Below are 18,928 nucleotides of genomic sequence, written 5' to 3'. Positions count from 1 at the left end.
AGCTTTCTTTCTTGAATGGCCGTGTCTAGAGTGCCGTCTGACGGTATTATAAGCACTCCACTAAATCGACGTCCACCGGCGTTTTATAACAAGATTGCCGCGTCTGGAAGTACATCGCTATCGATAACGTAAAGCTAGGCAACCTAGCCTAAATGTAAACTTAACGCACACAAAGAAATCATTTAAAACAGCAAAACTAACCTGAGGCATAAAAATTACACTTCAATAAAATAATGAAAAACAAAATACCCGTGGCAAGAGCCGGTCTTGAACCGCCGACTTTGGGATCAAGATGCTAAGACGGATCCTCTCCACTTTTTATCTTGGCTGTGTCTAGCGTTCCGTCCAGACGGAACGATATACAAGTGCTAAAGTTCCGTCCAGAAGGAACGGAGCTCTGCGGGTTATCCTTCCGTCCAGACGGAACACACTAAACTTTTTTACACCCTTTTAGCCAGAAAGGGTGTAGCAAGGGTGAAAAAAAGGTGTTGGGAGGCCTTTATACCCTTTTTCTTGAATCTCAACACCCTTTTCCTAGCTCTACACCCTTTTCGTGTGAAAAAAAGGGTGTTGATCAGCTTCAACACCCTTGGTTTCTCTTAGGGTGTTGAAAGGGTGTGGAAAAGGTGTTCAGCTCTTCATTTAGTAAGGCCATGCTTGGAGGATGAATAATAGCCGTGTAAAGAACAAGACATCCCCTCATATACTCCTCTACTCGCAAGAAGTTTTCAAACGCAAAAAAAAATAATTGCTAGTATGCAATGATCGTTCGTTTCCATATGCGGTGCACCTCATTCCCCAAGTTTAGCTTTGGCACGTAAAACACAAATTTGAACCTTCAAAATTAAAAAAGACTATAGACGTGCGGCGAAAAGGGTGTTTACCGACTGCAACACGTTTGGCTTTCTGAAGGGTGTTGAAACGGTGTGAAATAGGTGTTCAGTTGCAAAGAAAGAACAGCGAAGCTGGGGGTCGGCCTAGTTTCTTCCGGTGTGCTAAGTTTTGTTATGTTTGTTTTTGCTAAGCTTTGCAATGTTCTTGCTAAGCTAGGATGACCGCTGAGGGGTGAGGACAAGTTTAACCGGATTTCACAAGGCTGTTCCAGTGTGCCCCCCCCCCTGCCAGGGGATCCAAGGGGGAAACAAGCTAGGTTGGCCCCCAGCTATGCTGTTTCTTTAGCCTTGCACCACTACGGCAAGCTGCGCCAATTTTTTTTTTTTTTGCCTTTTAGAATCCAAAAAAAAACTAGTACCTTTGAAATGGTATAGTAAGAGGTGCGCATACGCATGCGCCCCTAGTGCTCCTACTCTAACAAGCTCGAAAGCCGCGGCTTTACTGTTATAATACCCTATCTGCGGTGGTGCACTATTACGGGTGCAGCAGTTCTTTTTATTTGTATTTTATTCTAACCCCCCCGAAAATAGCTCAAGCTCAAAGAGCTCCACTGATAATAGATTATGCCAGTTCATATTGCTTTAAACATCGTGAGGTACAAAACACCCACCACTTGTAGAAAATATTCAGTCCACCCATGTAAACAGGTACAAAAGGCCTCCAAAGTTGGAGGTCTCTTCACATTTTTTCTTAGTTGGCGGTCTTTTCTTACACCCTTTTTATTACACCCTGTTTCGTTACGCCCTTTTTCTTGGTTTCGAACACCCTAATTTGTAGCTTTACGCCCTTCTGGGAAAAAGGGTGTTGAAATAGTGAACACCCTTTTTGAAGGGTGTTGAGGTTGCGGGGAAGATTTGTGATTTGTTTGGTATTTAATAAAATTCTATAAGTTATGAAACACAAAAACCACGTCGTAATTAAAAATCTTTTGGAAATCTGCGTGTTGAATTGTGTAGTCTCATAAAAAAATCCATACTTCAAAGATTAGCGCTAAAATATCTTTTTTTTGCGACAAGCCCACCGATTCGATTAGGGTTTTTTCCTCTGCTGGATATAAAGTCAAGAACAGCACATGTACTACTAAGTAAGTATGGTCTCCGTGTACCGCTTGCATCCCGTTGGTTTTCTTGCTGAATTCCTTTGTGTGCCAACTGTAAATTGTGCGTATTGACTGCTTGTGTTGAATGCTGCGCGCTTTGCCACTGCGCTTGCCGGATGCTCAACACCCTTTTTTTAGGGTGTTGAGCATCCTCAACACCCTTTTTTTATCCGTACACCCTTTTTTGCCAAAACACCTTTTAAGGGTGTTAGCCATGGGACAAGATTTTTACACCCTTTTCAGCCAAAAAGGGTGTAAAAAGTTTAGTGTGAATACAAATGAGAGCTTATATAGCGTTCCGTCCAGACGGAGCCGGCGTGAAATTTGTACAGTTCCGTCCAGACGAAAGCAAAACCGGCTGATTAGACGCCATGCTCACCCTTCAGATTTGGTGTTGAGGGTGCGCCTCCGACAATGGCACTCTTGTAATGGGTTCGATTTTTTTTATTTTTTGCGCGGTTGTGCCAGCGTTTATTAACAGCTAACTTCGAGAGCAGTCGGTCATGATTTTGCACTCAACTGGCCGCTCCGCTACATATAGAGCCAAGACCGACATATCCATCGCCAGAGTTCCGATCATCTGTAGTTCGTAATGGTGATCACTAATTAACGGTTATTCTTGCTAGTCAATGAGCGGAAGGGGGTCGTTCGGCTGGGTAAATATCAAGAAAGACTGGTCGCGCTGCTCGTTGTGAAACAGGCGTGGTCGAGCTTGGCGGTTCGTTCGACGGCCGATCATCTCATTGAGAGGGATTATAAATCAAATGTGACCCTGGCTAGTCAATGAGCGGAAGCGGTTTGACCGGTTTTGTAAAAATTAATAAAGGCGATAGGGCTAATACCCTAGTTACACGGGCACAGTTCACCACGGTTAAGCGAACCGCAGTTTGCTGCGTTACACGACAAACGAAACTGCGGTTACCCGGCTAACCGTTGTTAATGCACACTGAGCTCGGCCACCTGAGTTCGGTCACGCTAACAGCAGTTCCTGCAGCCACAGTGCTCTAAATCGCACAAGTCAGTTGGGACGCAAGTTGCGGCGCATCAGCGGAGGTAAAAAAATAAAAAAGCACCTGCCGTTCGGAGGGGACGAAGGTTCTCAAATAGCCGGCGCCCCAAAGCTGCCCCCAAGAAGCGCTTGCGTTCTTTGCGTCGCTCTCGCAGTCAGCGCGACTGCCAGACAGCAGCGGCTCGTTTCCCGATCCACCCGATCAATTACGACAAAAGCCGTGCCAAATTTGTCAATTCTGCGCGTCGTTCGCCAAAGCAGGCAATCATGGTGCGTTTTCAGCGCTCGGAAACGATCAGCGCGCACGTCGCCCGTGCAAGCAAACATGCCGGCGCGCCTGCCCGCACGGCACTGAAACCGGCTCGAACCGGCACAGACCACGACAGCAACAGCTTATCGCCGCTCTTCCAAATAAATCTGATCGCGGAAAAGAACTTCCACATGCGAGAAAGTGGATGTTAGTGTGGTGAAAAATTGTGCTATGGATTGTAATTCGCAGTTGTAGAGATAGCGGCGGACCGGCAGTCAAATATCCACGGCGATGCTAAGCCTAAAGTTCCCAACACCGAGCAAACGCGAGAAAACCAAGCCGGTTGCGAGCTGTTTTGGAAGCCCCTCTCCTAAATCTCGCCGCGCGCGAGTGCGTTGCGTTTGGGTCTGAATCGACTGTTTTAACGATATTTCCTTTTGTCTACACTGCTTCCATTTTGTTTTTATTGTGAAGTTAAAAGTGTGATAATTTATTTTTGTTACGCTCACAACCAAGTGAACGCGGTCACCACGCTGAAAATTTCGCGTGTAACAGCCAAAACCGCAGTTTGCGATAACCGCGGCCAAGGTTTAGTAACCACGGTTAGACTTAACTGGGGTTACTTCCGCCGAGTCTCCATACAAACTCTAACTCCGTCAAACGGAACTCCAAGCCGCTACCTCGACCACGCCCGCTTCACAAGCAGCGAGAGCAGTCTTTCTTGATATTTACCCAGCCGAATGAACCACTTCCGCTCATTAACTAGCCAGAATAACCGTTAATTAGTGATCACCATTACGAACTACAGATGATCGCAACTCTGGCGATGGATATGTCGGTCTTGGCTCTATACGTAGCGGAGCGGCCGGCTGAGTGCAAAATCAATACCGACTGCTCTCGAAGTTAGCTGTTACTAAACGCTGGCACAACCGCGCAAAAAATAAAAAAATAAAAAATAAAGCATGTCCGCAGGTAATCGAACCCAGTACAACAGTGCCATTGTCGGAGGCGCACTCTCCACACCAAATCTGAAGAGTGAGCACGGCGTCTAACCAGCCGGTTTTGCTTTCGTCTGGACGGAACTGTACAAATTTCACGCCGGCTCCTTCTGGACGGAACGCTAAGCTCTCATTTGTATTCCGTCTGGACGGAAGGATAACCCGCAGAGCTCCGTTCCGTCTGGACGGAACTTTAGCACTTGTATATCGTTCCGTCTGGACGGAACGCTAGACACAGCCTTTTATCTTTGGCCGGTGCTAGCCTAGTGTGAAATATTCCAATGTCGTCGGACGGCACTCTAGCCATGCCTGCAACGATCAGCTAGAGTGCCGTCGGACGGCACTCTAGACACTGTGTTCTTGAGTGTCTTCATGAGCGCGCTTTCATCACACTATGCGACGTTCTCTTTTGTGTCACGATAAGAAAAGGAAAGTAACAAAAGCGATAAGTGATACCTGGCTCGATTTCTTTCTATACAAACAGGACGCAGTTTGCCTTCCAGCAGAAGGCGAAGTTGCTGTGAGAGGTGGGATCCCTGTCCCATGTGCACCCCACTCTTTCCCTAATTCAACGACCCTTATTCTTAGGTGATCTGGGTAACTCCTGTACACGTCCACTCGATGTTATGGCTCCAACTCTTGGAGCACATGACTTCACATGACGTGTGTGTTGGACATGCAGCAGCCTCCATCCCCGCAGGCGAGTGCGGCACTGTCTTGCCTCAGCTATAGCCAACCCTGACATGCAATGAACGGAACTTCCAGTGTTAGGACTTCAATCGTGTGCGATAAAGATTTCTCTCTCTCTCTCTCTCTCTCTCTCTCTCTCTCTCTCTCTCTCTCTCTCTCTCTCTCTCTCTCTCTCTCTCTCTCTCCTCTCTCTCTCAAGTGCGCCTTGTTCCCCGTCAAAGATAGGTCAGTACTATTGGTCACCATTTGTTTTGAGATATTTTAGGCTCCTAAAGGGACAGACAACCGATGTTTGTCGAGTATATATTCTCTATCCCAACTGAAAGGGCATCATTTAAAGCACCTGGACGAGAAACGGTTTTGCTGATAACGCCCCAGAACTTTTTAAATCAGAATTTTTATATCTATGAGCCGTATGTGTCCTCCCAAAAATAATGCTGGCAACCATGACATAGAGTAACTCGGCAACATACTTTTGTCTGTATGCGAAATAAAAAACGATATTTAAAAAGTTGTCCCCAGCTAAAAAAGTTTGAATCGCAGGCTTTCCAGTTCCTTAATGTGTTTTTCTACTGTAACGGTCTCTTTGCACGAATGCGCCATCTGTTGGGATAGACGATAGGTAGGATCTAGCTTCACGCTGTGGTGGTGGGAAATTCAATACTCCCGGGCGAGACGTTTTTTGTTTTTTAAAGCTGCCGATGGCGTATTAAGGAGCTGGAATAAAACATTTCGGCAGAAAAATCGCCCCTGACTCAGGCAGAATCGTCAAAGCTCCTTCACTGGGTCTGTTTACTGAACGCTCCCTTTGATTCTTGGCATCGAGGCTCAGTTAGCCACACTGAGAGCAACCCAGCGACGGCGGGCGGCGTGTCTAAAATTTTCAAAATAATGTATAGAAATGCAAATACAATTTAACCTTGCACAAATGCTTGTGTTAAAAGGTTTTCAATACTTAAATAAACGCTTGAACAGTTACAGTAGCTGCTAGGTTTGCAGGTCACGTGACAGGAACACATATTGTAGTGTCAAGTTTATACACTACGAACCGCCACCCTTCCGATTTCAGGAAGTTTGCTGCCAAATTAAAATTATTTCCGCCTATTTGTTTAGAAATTGCTTGTGGTTACCGGGATATATAAAACGCTGGCTTTCATATGAGCTAGAGAACATATACGCGACAAAAATTGGTTGGCTGTCCCTTTAAGGTTGAATCGGTATTACACGAGTCGTTTGCTTTTTTCTACCGACTATTTTATGTACAACCTTTACGTGCCTGTTATTCGGATTTTTTGTAGGCTTACAGGGAAGCTGTGCCTGCATTTGGCGGTTTCCTTAAAATCTTACAGGTATCTTACCATAGCGATGAGATTAAGTCTGGGGGAGTGGAGCCGGCGCTACCATGGCGCTGCCGCTCACGAATTTGTTGTTCTTGACGCAGGTTCTCGGCTGCTTAGTCTGCTCTTGCCCGAGGGGCGAAGAAAGTGACAGCGTTTTAGGACGCTCGTCTTTCGTCGAAGGATCCCCTGGTTCGTCTGCGCAGGCGTCCCCTGCTGGCGCTTCGACCGCTGGAATGTGCAGTGCCGCTGATTTTGGACAGTGCCCACTTCCAGACGGCGTGCCAGGGAGCGATAGTGGCCACCACATTCGTCTACAAAAGCAGCTCTTCTGCAGTCAAGCTGTGGGGAGTGGAGCCGGCGCTACCATGGCGCTGCCGCTCACGAATTTGTTGTTCTTGACGCAGGTTCTCGGCTGCTTAGTCTGCTCTTGCCCGAGGGGCGAAGAAAGTGACAGCGTTTTAGGACGCTCGTCTTTCGTCGAAGGATCCCCTGGTTCGTCGGCGCAGGCGTCCCCTGCTGGCGCTTCGACCGCTGGAATGTGCAGTGCCGCTGATTTTGGACAGTGCCCACTACCAGACGGCGTGCCAGGGAGCGATAGTGGCCACCACATTCGTCTACAAAAGCAGCTCTTCTGCAGTCAAGCTGTGGGGAGTGGAGCCGGCGCTACCATGGCGCTGCCGCTCACGAATTTGTTGTTCTTGACGCAGGTTAGTGGCGCAGATTTCAAAAACGTTTCGATAGTTTTTGCATTGCCGGTTCCACCCCCTACTCTTTTCATGAGTGTTTGTTCCCATTCAGAGTGTAGGGTACCCACGTACCGTAGGCGTTGTCGTTTTTTTCTATTGCGCCGTGCGGCATTTTATTTACTGTTGTTGATGTTATGCGGCGACGTTGAATTAAATCCCGGCCCTACTGAAGCATTGCTTAAGGAACTCCTAAACGGACAAAAAGAAATGAAGACTACACTTTCAGCTATCGAGCAATGCCAGACAGAAACTAAAGCGGCCTTGTCTGAGCTGAAGAATCAAATGACTCAAATAGAAAGTAGAATTTCGAAGCTCGAAGAGCTACCGAGTATCATTCATGAAACTAAGAAAAGATGTGAAGCTCAAGAGGAAACAGTGAAGGCGTTGATTTCGAAGGTGGACGACCTCGAGAATCGCGGGCGGAGGTGTAATTTGGTTTTCTATGGTATTGAAGAATCTGACGATCGGGAAAATAACCTCGTAAGTGAACAGTTAGTGCTTGACCTCTGTGCCTCCGTTCTCAAGGTTGGCCAAGTGGCTGTAGAAAGGGCTAACCGAATCGGAAAATTTGACTCCGAGAAACCCCGGCCTATCATTGCTAATTTTGCAACTTTCAAAGATAGGCAGAGTGTGCTCTTGTCGGCAAAGAATCTGAAAGGCTCCCCAATCAGCATATCTGAAGATTTTTCTCACGCACTCAGAAGGAAACGTAAACTGCTGTGGCAGTACGCCAAAGCCCACAGCAGCGGAACGGATAAGGGCTACTTATATAAGGATACATTGTATTTGAACAAAGTAAAGTATATATATGATGAAACTTGTGGTGAGGTTGTCCGGGCGGATTGACGGATACGATCCGAACGCCCTACTCTGTCCTTTTTGATAGTTAACTGCCGCAGTGTTATTAACAAAAAGGATGAGTTCTCTTCCCTACTTGACATGACAAAGCCGTCGGTGGTTCTTGGATCCGAATCTTGGTTGGACGACAGCATAAGTGATTCCGAAGTTTTTCCCGCGGAATATGTGTGTTACCGTAAAGACCGAGATCGACACGGCGGCGGCGTATTTATGCTAGTTCATTATAAGGTTAGCTCTCGTTTAATTGACATAGAGACAGGAACATGCGAAGCTATATGGGCTCAGCTTAGATTGAAAAATGGGAAAGTTTTAGCGGTGTGTTCATTTTACAGGCCACCAGGGAGTCAGGTTAAAGTCCTGTCTGAACTTTGTGAACAAATAATAGCAATTAATGCGGATAATCTAGTTCTAGGTGGAGATTTTAACCTACCTAATATTAGTTGGGAACAACCTGAGCCCACTCAAGCAGGCTACTGCGCGTCTAGTAAGGAAATGATAAATATATCTGGTATGTTTACACTATCCCAGTTAGTGCGGCAAAGTACGCGAGGGAACAATGTTCTAGATCTTTTTTTCACCAATATGCCTGAGGCAACGGGTACCCCGGTCGTGCTACCAGGCATTAGTGATCATGACGCAGTTCTGTGCACAATGCGTCTAGATTATGCTAGCATAGCTGTTACCCCTCCTAGACGCATATACAGCTATAAAAAAGCGCGTGTTGCAGCAATATCGGAATCACTAGAAGCATACTACGATGTATTCGAAACATTATCCGAATCACTCAGTCTGCAGGAACTGTGGGAGGTATTTAAAGATAAGTTATTTTGCCTGCGGGATCTGCATGTACCTTCATGGGTAATGACTGCACGAAAAAGCAAAAGTAAGCCATGGGCCTCAAAGGCAGTGCGGATAGCCGCAGATAAAAGGCGTCGGGCTTATGCAGTTTTCAAAAAGAAACCGTCCCCTGCGGCATCTGAACGCTTACGTCGCACAACTAATGAAATGAAAGTAGTTGTTAAGCAGGCAAAGACTTCATTTTTCGCATCTTTCCACTCGCGTTTCAAGGACCGACCAAAAGAGCTGTGGAAATTCATCAAACAAAGCAGAAATGACCAGGTTTCTATTCCACCCCTTGAAGTTGACGGAAATATTGTTGAGGACCCTGTTTCAAAAGCCCAACATTTTAACTTCTACTTTTCCTCGGTGTTTTCAAACTGTGATTATTGTAATCATGCGGTTTGTCCCGTTCCTTATGCTGCAGGCCTTATGCATGACATTGTCTTTGACGAGCGTGGTATTCAACTTCTGCTCGAGGGCTTAAACGTGAATAGTGCCCCAGGGCCCGATAACCTTCCAACTGCTTTGCTTTCCATGTGCGCCCCATCAGTATCAAAATATCTGCGCATTATCTTTACAAAGTCACTTGAAGAAGGGGCGTTGCCACGGGATTGGAAGATGGCAAATGTAGCGCCTATTCACAAGACTGGCCCTAGATCGCTTCCATCAAATTATCGGCCGGTGTCGCTAACAAGCGTAGTTTGCAAAATTTTTGAGCATGTTCTTTTCTCCGCTATCATCAATCATTTGAATGCTTTTTCTTTGTTAACGCCGGTGCAGCATGGATTTCGCCGCGGGTTCTCGTGTATAACTCAGCTTACTGAATTAGTACATGATTTTGCTTACGCGCTGGACAAAGGTTTTTCCATTGATTGTGTGTTCCTTGATTTAAAAAAAAGCCTTTGATGTTGTTCCTCATTGCTTGTTAATTGAAAAGCTTTCCTGGTATAATAATAATTGCACTGTAATTAATTGGATTAAGGAGTATTTGTCGAACAGAATGCAAAGAGTTGTCCTGGATGGCGAAAAATCCCAGGATATGGATGTTACTTCAGGGGTGCCTCAGGGCTCCGTTCTGGGCCCGTTGCTTTTTTTTTATTTATATGAATGATGTGACTACCGGCATTACTTCGGCTATGCGACTCTTCGCTGATGATTGTGTTCTCTACAAGATTGTTAAAAATCAAGATGACTGTGAATACTTGCAACATGACTTAAATAGGTTTTCCGAATGGTGCATGAAATGGGGTATGAGCATTAATTCGGACAAAACTGTTTGTATGCGTTTCACAAAGAAGAAAAATGCTCATTCCTATACCTATGTCCTCAATGGAAAAGATATTACCTTTGTAAATGAGCATAAATATCTCGGTATTTTTTTCACTTCTACCCTTTCCTGGAGTCGTCAAATTAGATATGTCTGTGCTAGGGCATCACGTAGTTTAGGGTTTTTGCGGCGCAACACCAAACATTTTCCGTTAGACACAAAGACATTGTTATACAAGACTTACATCCGCCCTATCCTCGAATACGCGTGCACAGTCTGGGACCCTTGGACGGCCACAGATACAGAGCGGTTAGAAAGGATTCAAAATTTGTCCGTTCGTTTTGTTTGCAATGATTATTCTAGCAATTTCAGTGTGTCCCGGGCAAAAAGTTCTCTGGGATGGCAATCTTTGCATGGCCGCAGACAAATGCTCCGATTGAAGCTTTTTCACACCATATTTCACTCCAAAACCGGAATAAACCGCGACAATTACTTACAAAACCCAGATTACATCTCGTCCAGAAGGGATCATTCACTCAAAGTAAAAGAATTTTCATGCAGAACAAATCTGTTTAAAATGTCCTTTTTTCCGAGGTCTATATCGGAGTGGAATAGCCTAACTCAGCAGGAGGTGTCTTTTACGTCGAGTGAAACTTTCGCCGCATGCCTGCAGATGAGGTGATTCATTTCAATTGTATGCTGTCTTTGCTCGCCGTTGTACAATCAGTTTGTGTTATTTCGGTTGTTACTGTTCCATTTTGCTTTGTACAAACCTGTACTCAGTGTTTTCTTTGATTGTATGTTTCCCCCCCACTGTAATGCCAACTTTGGCGCTGTGGGTATTGTGATAAATAAAAATAAATAAATACGAGAAACAGAAGTATGTTTTCACGCTAACGAACCTGTCCGAACGATCATGAACTGTCCCATTACCTGCACATTCCCAAAACTCACCCCTACGTTCAATCCAGTGACGCTTTCGAAATTGCCGGAATTTGTTTATTTTCTCTTACCCTCCCTCCCCAGCCTTTTGTCCCATCGTCCCTTTTGTTCCATCGTGATCAGCGGTCCTTCTTTTTCAACAAAGATTCTCTCCTACTACTGCCAACATGGTGCAAAAATGGCTGATTAACGAAGGTGGGGACGACGATGGCGACGGTGATGATGATAATGAAGATACTGATGTTTTCGGGATCTCCATGCGTACGCATAGAAACAGAATTTGCTTCCATTGAAGCGTTGAACGTATTACAAAATGACCCTCCTGCGTGAGGGCCTTTAAGGGTATTTTGAATAAATAAATTAAAAAAATAAATAAATAAATAAATAAATAAATAAATAAACGAGTGGGTGACTGTTTAACGCTTACACTTCTCCGTCTCCGAGCACGTGCGCGGTAGATGAAGACGCCGCACTCGATGATGCCAATCACTAGTGCTATTGCAGACATGGCAATAGCTGCAGTTGCTACTGGGGAGATTGGAGCCTCATGGTGAAATACTTTTCTTCTGATCCCTGCGAAATAAAAAGAAGGCATGTTTTGGACGGTATTAAAAATATTAGCGGTGGCTTAGCTCGGCTATGCCTGGATGTACGTAGCGTGAGCTACAGTTCAGCTGGTTATTCTTAGGTTTCTTGGTTGTCTAGGATTAGCTTGATTATCATGCTTACTTCTGCTAAAACGATTTCCAATTCAATCCAATCCAGTCCAGTCCAGTCACTGCTCCTCGCGCATGCGCAGCACCGCTCTCCAGGAGCCACGCGAAACGGCTATCAAGCGGCTCCGGCGCACCGTCAGACTTGGCTACTGCGCAACGGAAGCGCACAGCTGGGCACGCACCGGCGCCAGTGCGCGTCTGCCGCGGATATGACGTCACTCCTCTGGAATGCGCAGACCGGCGTATGTGCAGACCAATGCTTCACAAGCCTTTACTCCAATTACATTGGTCACAATCCAATCCAATTTATTTCAATCCAATCCAATCCGACCAACCCAATCCAAACTAATGCTCCTCGCGCTTCCGCAGCACGGCTCTTCAAGGTCCACGCGAAACTGCTCTACCTCTACCAGTGTAGCTTACGCTACAAAAAGCGTGGTTTGTAAAAAGCCATGGAGAACTAAGCTGCTATATACCGACAGCCGGCCTCCTTATAAAAGCTAATAATCATCACAACGAAAGGGATAGCTTATGAGCGTAGGAAGTTTTGTATCGAAAAGGAATTGAAGAGGTGATGAGGTGAACTGGGTATTTGGTGTTATACAACTTTATTTTGCTTTGCATTCAATTCTGGGCCAGTCCCTCAGACGTACATGGCGTCGCACATACTACTGTTCATGAACAAAAAGAGGGGTAATTATAATGCGAAAAAAAATGGCTGACGATTACGATACTCTGTAATGCGACATTTGGGCGCAGCTGTTTAGTGTTTTTCACTGCAAAATATGTTGTGGCAAAAAATTTCAAACGGCCATGTTTGTATGTTCACAGAAAACTTGTATCTGCAGTGGCTGACGAAGTACATGCACCGTTTGCATCGCTAATTGCTCATCACTCACTAGGGGTTCTGGCGTCGGCGTTGCTGGGTCTCCGCTCTGCCCGCTAGTTTAGCTGCAGCGGCTGACGAAGGCTGCTTGTCCGGGTTTTATGTCGGCGTGGCCGAAAACACCCAAACGAGCTTACATTCGCACGCACATGTAATGCGGTGAAGACCACCACAAAGTTCCTGGAGCGAAGCTTTAGGTCTGTTAAGCCCGTTCTACATGGTGCGATTTCCCCTGCGATTTCGCATATGCGGTGCAATCCTTGCGGCAAAACGAACTTTTTTCGTTGCTACGTCAATATGCCAAATGTTTGAAATGGTCGAGCATCTCCCGCGAACGCCGCTCATGCGGTTCGTGCGGCGTAGAGGGGACGAACATGCGGAGAATAAAAACTCAGCTAGGTGAACGTCACGGCATCCCCATAGGCACGCTTAGTAACAAGATGGCGCTGCTTGTATACCCGTGGCGTAAGCGCGGGTGCACCGGAACAAACGCACGCGCGTTCAGAACCCATTGTTTTCATCGAATGCTTAATTGGTGCGCGCGCAGCAGGGAACAAGTACAGAAGAACCCAAGAAGAACCAGCCGTGGTAAACCCAAGGAGGTTGGTAAACCGAGGTGCGCTATGCGCGCACTACAGGCGAACCCAGGGTTGCTCGCTGTGTTTATCTGCTCTGCTAGGTGTGCGTATACTGATAAATAATTGGCGATTGTTGTATGAAACCGCCGATAAACTCATAATTATTGCAAAACAGAATGAAACAACTTACCCAGAAAGTAAACTAACACCTTTTTTTTTTAAATCGAAGCTTTGCTCGCGGCAGATTTAATTCCGTCTGCAAATAATGTGCCCCGAACTGCGAAGATCGTCCTTTTCGCAGGCCATGTAGACGACATTTCCTGGCATCGCGAGCGAAAAATGCATCATTTAGAACGGGCTTTAGACGGGAATTTAAGAAAAAGAAGCGTTGGCTGGCGATCAGGACCATGGCATGCACATAGACAGCATCGGCTCCTGGATACTTCCTTGGTATTTGGCGTGACTTTATATCATATATTGCACATATTGGGTTTATATTGCTCGTACGTTGCGTTTTACTGCCAAGCGCTTTGGCGGCCGCTACTGTGGTCTGGCAGCGGCAATAGCGACGGCGGGGGCGTTGCAAACGAGTGAGCGAAGGCAGAAAGAAAACGGCCGAGGAAAGTGAGGTGAAAGTGTGAGAGGGAGGACCCTATGCGGAGCCGATCGTCAGGGTGACTGGAAGGAGTGTGAGGGGAGGTCAGAACGCGCTGCCATGGCGTCATCTCTTTAACTGCCCCCACCTCACACTTCAGCCATGTGTCACCGCCAAGGAACATTCTCCCCCTCACCCTTTCGCCAGGCGCCGTTCCCTTGTTCGCGGCTCATGCGAACCACGTGACGTTTGCAGGGGAGGTTCAAATACGATTTGCAACAACATGGTCTCTGGCGGCGGCGGCGGGCTGCGATAAAACAGCAGGGTGGCGCGGGGCGTCATGCGTTCGCCGATCATGTGATACCTTCCTGACACGCAGCAGATATACGCCATGACCGAGAACATGAATTTGGCATTAGGGAGTATGGCATTAGGGAGTAAAGTTAGTGTTTTCGACGCTCCCTGAACAAAAGCAGGTTGATATTCCTGGAAACACAGCTTTTGATGCTTCCTAAGTCAGGTGCTCTTTTAAGAAAAGCCCATACTCCCTACAGTAGTAGGATGCTCTGATAAGACTAGCAACGGTTACTATCAGAGTGTTCTCGCTTTGTGTGAATTTCCGTAAAAGAGCGCGAAAACAGCAGCAAGAAATTAGACATGGAGGGGAGAAGAAATAATCCCCGCATTCACTAACATTTTTATTGGTTAGCCTTGCAATTAGCAAGGACCGTTGTCACAGCTGGAGTGTCGGATGATGCAAATATTATTTTCGGCTAATGGCAACCAATGAGTCTGTCACGCGGATTTATTTAAAATGTTATGAACCTCGGTGGAGAGCCACGGCCGCGCCAGAATGACAAAACAAACCAGAATGTCATACAAACCATCATTGCCGTGGACATGTAACTGCCTTGAAGCAAACAAAACTAGCCCTAGGGCCAAGCGATGAGGCGTCATTTCCACGTGGTAAATACTGGCTCCTGGGCCTGCGGAAACAAATAATTTTGTAGAAACCAAAATTAAAATTATGGCACGGACAATATGGATGGTTCACACACTAATCATCGAAGACACGCACACAACAAGTAAAGCAACTTTTTGTTGATATCCTGAGGCGAATCGAGGACATTCAGATAGAAAATTCCTATGATCCTCAGATTTATTTGATAAAAAATGGCGTTGGAGTTTGTAGCTGGTTTTGTTTAACGCCAAACTTCTTAGCCCAATAGAAGTGCTGTGCACTATGCTCGCTCATGTAGCGTGAGATGGTTTCAAATTAGCTGCTTATTTAGCTGCGACTGCTTTCTTATGCATAGAATTGTCATGCCAAATAAGTGTACACTATCAATCATGCCTACAAAAAGTTTAACGAAGAACGTTCCGCGAAAACGAAGTTAAACCAACTTGAAATCGAACACAGATATGCCAACTATATTGCATATCCCGCTGCGGGTGGGATAGTTCCGGATAAATCTGCCTGTGTTCAATTTATCACGCCACTTGTAAACACGTATACCGTAAACACGTATACCGTGTTCACGTATACCGTAAACACGTAATAAAGGTGGGGCGACAAATAAAAAAACTTGCCCTTCTCTAGCTCGCAGTTTTTTTGTGTGTGTGACAAGCTACGGCACAAAGCGGGTTCCACCGTGGGATGGGGATGGCGAATTTCTGACCTAAGCATCTCGCATAATATTAAACCTCATCGTAAGGTGAAAAATTCTCGAGGCACGTAAATATTCTTACGTGCATTGCAGGCGAAGCCAGTTCACGCTTATAAAAAAATTTTACTGCTACATTGTATTTGCATTTTAGAGCCGTAGCTCCTCTTGCTCGGGCCCTGTCCCGGCCGTACACGGCACATTATTGATGACTGTGGTAGGATCCCCCTAGGGATTGGGCAGCCAAATATTGGTCGAAGGGAATGTTTAGGGGCGAAGCTTCTCTTGCTCGGGCCCTGCCCCGGCAGTACACGGCACATTTATTTATTATTTATTCAGGTTACCCCTAAAGGCCCTCTAGAAGAGGGTATTACATAGGAGGGGGGGGGGGGCAATACCACATGGTGTGCAAACTACAACAGCAAAAAAGGGAAAAAAACAAAAAAAGCAGTACAACAAGATACAATGCAACGTAACAACTGCAACAAAACGCAAAACATGAATACGGGCAGCAATTGCATGGCGTTATACAATAGTTAACAAAAGTTAAAAAAAGAGAAACAAAAACAGAACAACAAAAGCAAAAAAAAATAATTAGCTGGTCAGCCTAGCGCGCATGAGCTCTAAAAACTTAGCCGAGCCTTTCTCGCTGGCAATGTGACGGGTAAACTGTTCCACTCAATAATAGTGCGCGGGATGAATGACTGAGCGAAACGAAGTGTGCGAAAAAGCGGGCGCTTAACTTTGTTAGGATGATCACGGCGTGGAAAGATGGAACAGGGGGGTTCAAAGAAACTGTCATGTAATGACGGGTGATTGTAAAGTTTGTGGAAAAGTGATAAGCGCGCACATTTCCGACGAAGGGCCAAATCTTCTAGCTCAGCACGGTTTTTTAAGTTAGTGACGCTGGAATAAGAAGAATAATCTGAGTAAATGAAACGAGCAGCACGGTTTTGCAAGGATTCAATATTTGATACGATGTAGGCTTGATGAGGATCCCAAATGGCACTGGCGTATTCTATTTTAGGGCGAATTAAAGTGGTAAAAGCAAGCTTTTTTAAGTGCGATGGAGCCTGTTTAAGATTTTGTTTCAATAACCCGAGAGACCGGTTAGCAGCTGCAAGAGTGAGTTCTATATGATGGTGCCATGATAGATCCGATTGAAAGTGGAGGCCGAGGTACTTAACTGTAAGTAGATGTTAACTCAAGTGTCATATTATTCAACGAGTATTGACCAGGAAAACGGGTAGCAGCGTTAGTAAAAGACATACACTTTGTTTTAGAAACATTTAACGACATAAGCCAAGTTGAACACCAATGATTAATTTTGTTAAGGTCACATTGCAAAGCTAAGCGGTCCGAATCAGAAGAAATGTTACGGTATATTACGCAGTCGTCCGCAAAGAGTCGAACGTGTGAAGATAGAGAATTTGGTAGATCATTATTATAAACGAGGAAGAGTAGAAGACCAAGAACACTTCCTTGGGGTACACCAGATGTTACCGGTAAAGAGGAAGAATACACATTCATAGCAAAGGTGAATTGAGACCTGGAGGAAAGAAAAGCTTTTATCCATGCAAGAACGTTAGGATGAATGTTAAGTTGTTCTAGCTTTAGTAGTAATCTGTAGTGAGGAACGCGGTCAAAAGCTTTAGCGAAATCTAAGAAAATTGCGTCAACCTGGCAACCAGCATCCATAGATGTATGAAGGTCGTGAACAAAACCGGCAAGTTGGGTGTCACAATGATGATTGTGGCAGGATCCTACTCGGGATTGACCAACCAAAGATTGGCCGAAGAGAATTTTTAGGGGCGAAGCTCCTCTTACTCGGGCCCTGTCCCGGCCGTACATGGCACATTAATGATGATTGTGGCAGGATCCCCTTAGAGATTGGCCAACCAAAAATTTGCCGAAGGGAATTTTTAGGGGCGAAGCTCCTCTTACTCGGGCCCCGTCCCGGGGGTACACGGCACAATAATGATGACTGTGGCAGGATCCCCGTAGGGATTGGCCAACCAAAGATTGGCCGAAGGGAATTTTTGGGGGCGAAGCTCCTCTTGCTCCGGCCCTGTCCCGGCCGTACACGGCACATTAATGATGACTGTGGCAGGATCCACCAAGGGATTGGTCAACCAAAGATTGGCTGAAGGGAATTTTTAGGGGCGACGCCCCTCTTGGTCGGGCCCTGTCCCGGCCATACACGGCACATTATTGATGATTGTGGCAGGATCCCCCTAGGGAGTGGCCAATCTTCGGTCAAAACGTTCAACGCGTTCGTTGCTACCCAACAAGAAGGAGAGGAAGAAGAGGTTGACGCTCGTCGCCTGCGAGCTGAAGACACGTACCGGGGGTAGGCGACACAAGACGCTCTGCAGAAGGTGACGGCCAAGGTGGCTAAAATGTCACACACCTAATTCGCCAACTTACCCATGGAGATTGTCATCGTCCCAAACAAGCCCTACATAATCACCACAAACATCGACGTCGTCGACGGGCTTGTCAACGGAGCGGTGGAAAGTGTGGTCGAATGTTTCACGGTTTTACTGATAAGCATTTCAGCTTCGCCCCACTCATCATCATTCACTTCGTGGAGATGGCGGGATTTTTTTCTTCGCTTTTGCTTTTTTTTCTTTCGGCGCGAATCGCTTCGACGGGCTCATTTGCTGCTACGTCGTGTTTGTTGTTTGGTCTCCCCGTCGCTGTTTCTTCGTTTGGCGGGAATTGATTCAATTAGACGATTGGAAACACACGTCACTATTTTCCAAAAATTACTGTTCCTCACGGCTGAGGTGACCCTGCTCTACTTAAGTGCTGTCGCGTTCACGTGCCTCGTGGTAAGCACTGTTATTAAAACTTTTGGTCCTCAGCTGCCAACGTGCGGAGTTGGCTTTGTGTCACATTAAATCATGTTCCTACCCAGTGAGAGTGACAACGTGGTACCATACGACCTCCTCAACGTCCTGGCCCTGCACGTCAATTAGAATTCACGTACGGCGATGTGCCCCCGTGACGTTGTTGCTAAACGCTCGAAAGAATATTTTGCTGATTCTATGCGAGTGATGAATGAAGTGCCGAGGGCTCAACTTGATCCTCCTCCAGAGTGGCTGTCCGTGATAGAGATGTAAATAGACCTCAAGAAATATTATCGGCTTTCTGCCACCAAGGTCTTGACTAGCAGTTTTATTCATTCTTGTGTTTTTTCTTTGGTTCAAGTGTTTGGGTAAAAATATGGCAACACAAAAAAGTGGAGATGGATGGTAACGCACCTGGCTACTATACACGGAGACCCTGTTTAAAAAAATCGAAATTGCTTCACTGATTACAAAGGCGGCCATTTTGTGTACCTGACATTAATGACCGTTTATAACAACACAGGGCACTTAAAAGGACTCAACAACAGTTCAGATAAATGATTTCACTGTTTCCTTCGCGTCTAGAAAGATTGTCAAATCTTTATATAAACAGCAAGGAGCGGAACTGCGTGATTTGCTTGTCGCAGTAAGACTATCCGCATTGTTTTTGCTTTGCTTTGCGGTTTTTATCAAAAGTGGCTATC

At 46.0% G+C, this 18,928-nt stretch overlaps 1 long non-coding RNA gene across 2 annotated transcripts in view; it reads right to left on the bottom strand.

The window, feature by feature from the left end:
* LOC144162789 (uncharacterized) overlaps window positions 1-18,928 on the bottom strand; it is a 50,930-nt gene that overhangs the window by 12,530 nt on the left and 19,472 nt on the right. For both annotated transcript variants that reach the window (XR_013320764.1, XR_013320765.1), the window contains exons 2-3: window positions 14,593-14,694; window positions 11,361-11,506 (exon numbers count right to left, since the gene is read on the bottom strand). This is a non-coding gene — a long non-coding RNA (uncharacterized LOC144162789). The remainder of the gene's footprint in view (window positions 1-11,360; window positions 11,507-14,592; window positions 14,695-18,928) is intronic.

The sequence above is a fragment of the Haemaphysalis longicornis genome, unplaced genomic scaffold (genome assembly GCF_048455015.1).
Source record: "Haemaphysalis longicornis isolate Haplotype H1 unplaced genomic scaffold, Haemaphysalis longicornis Haplotype H1 scaffold_12, whole genome shotgun sequence".
NCBI classification, from domain to species: domain Eukaryota; kingdom Metazoa; phylum Arthropoda; class Arachnida; order Ixodida; family Ixodidae; genus Haemaphysalis; species Haemaphysalis longicornis.
This window is presented reverse-complemented; position numbering and strand designations above follow the sequence as displayed.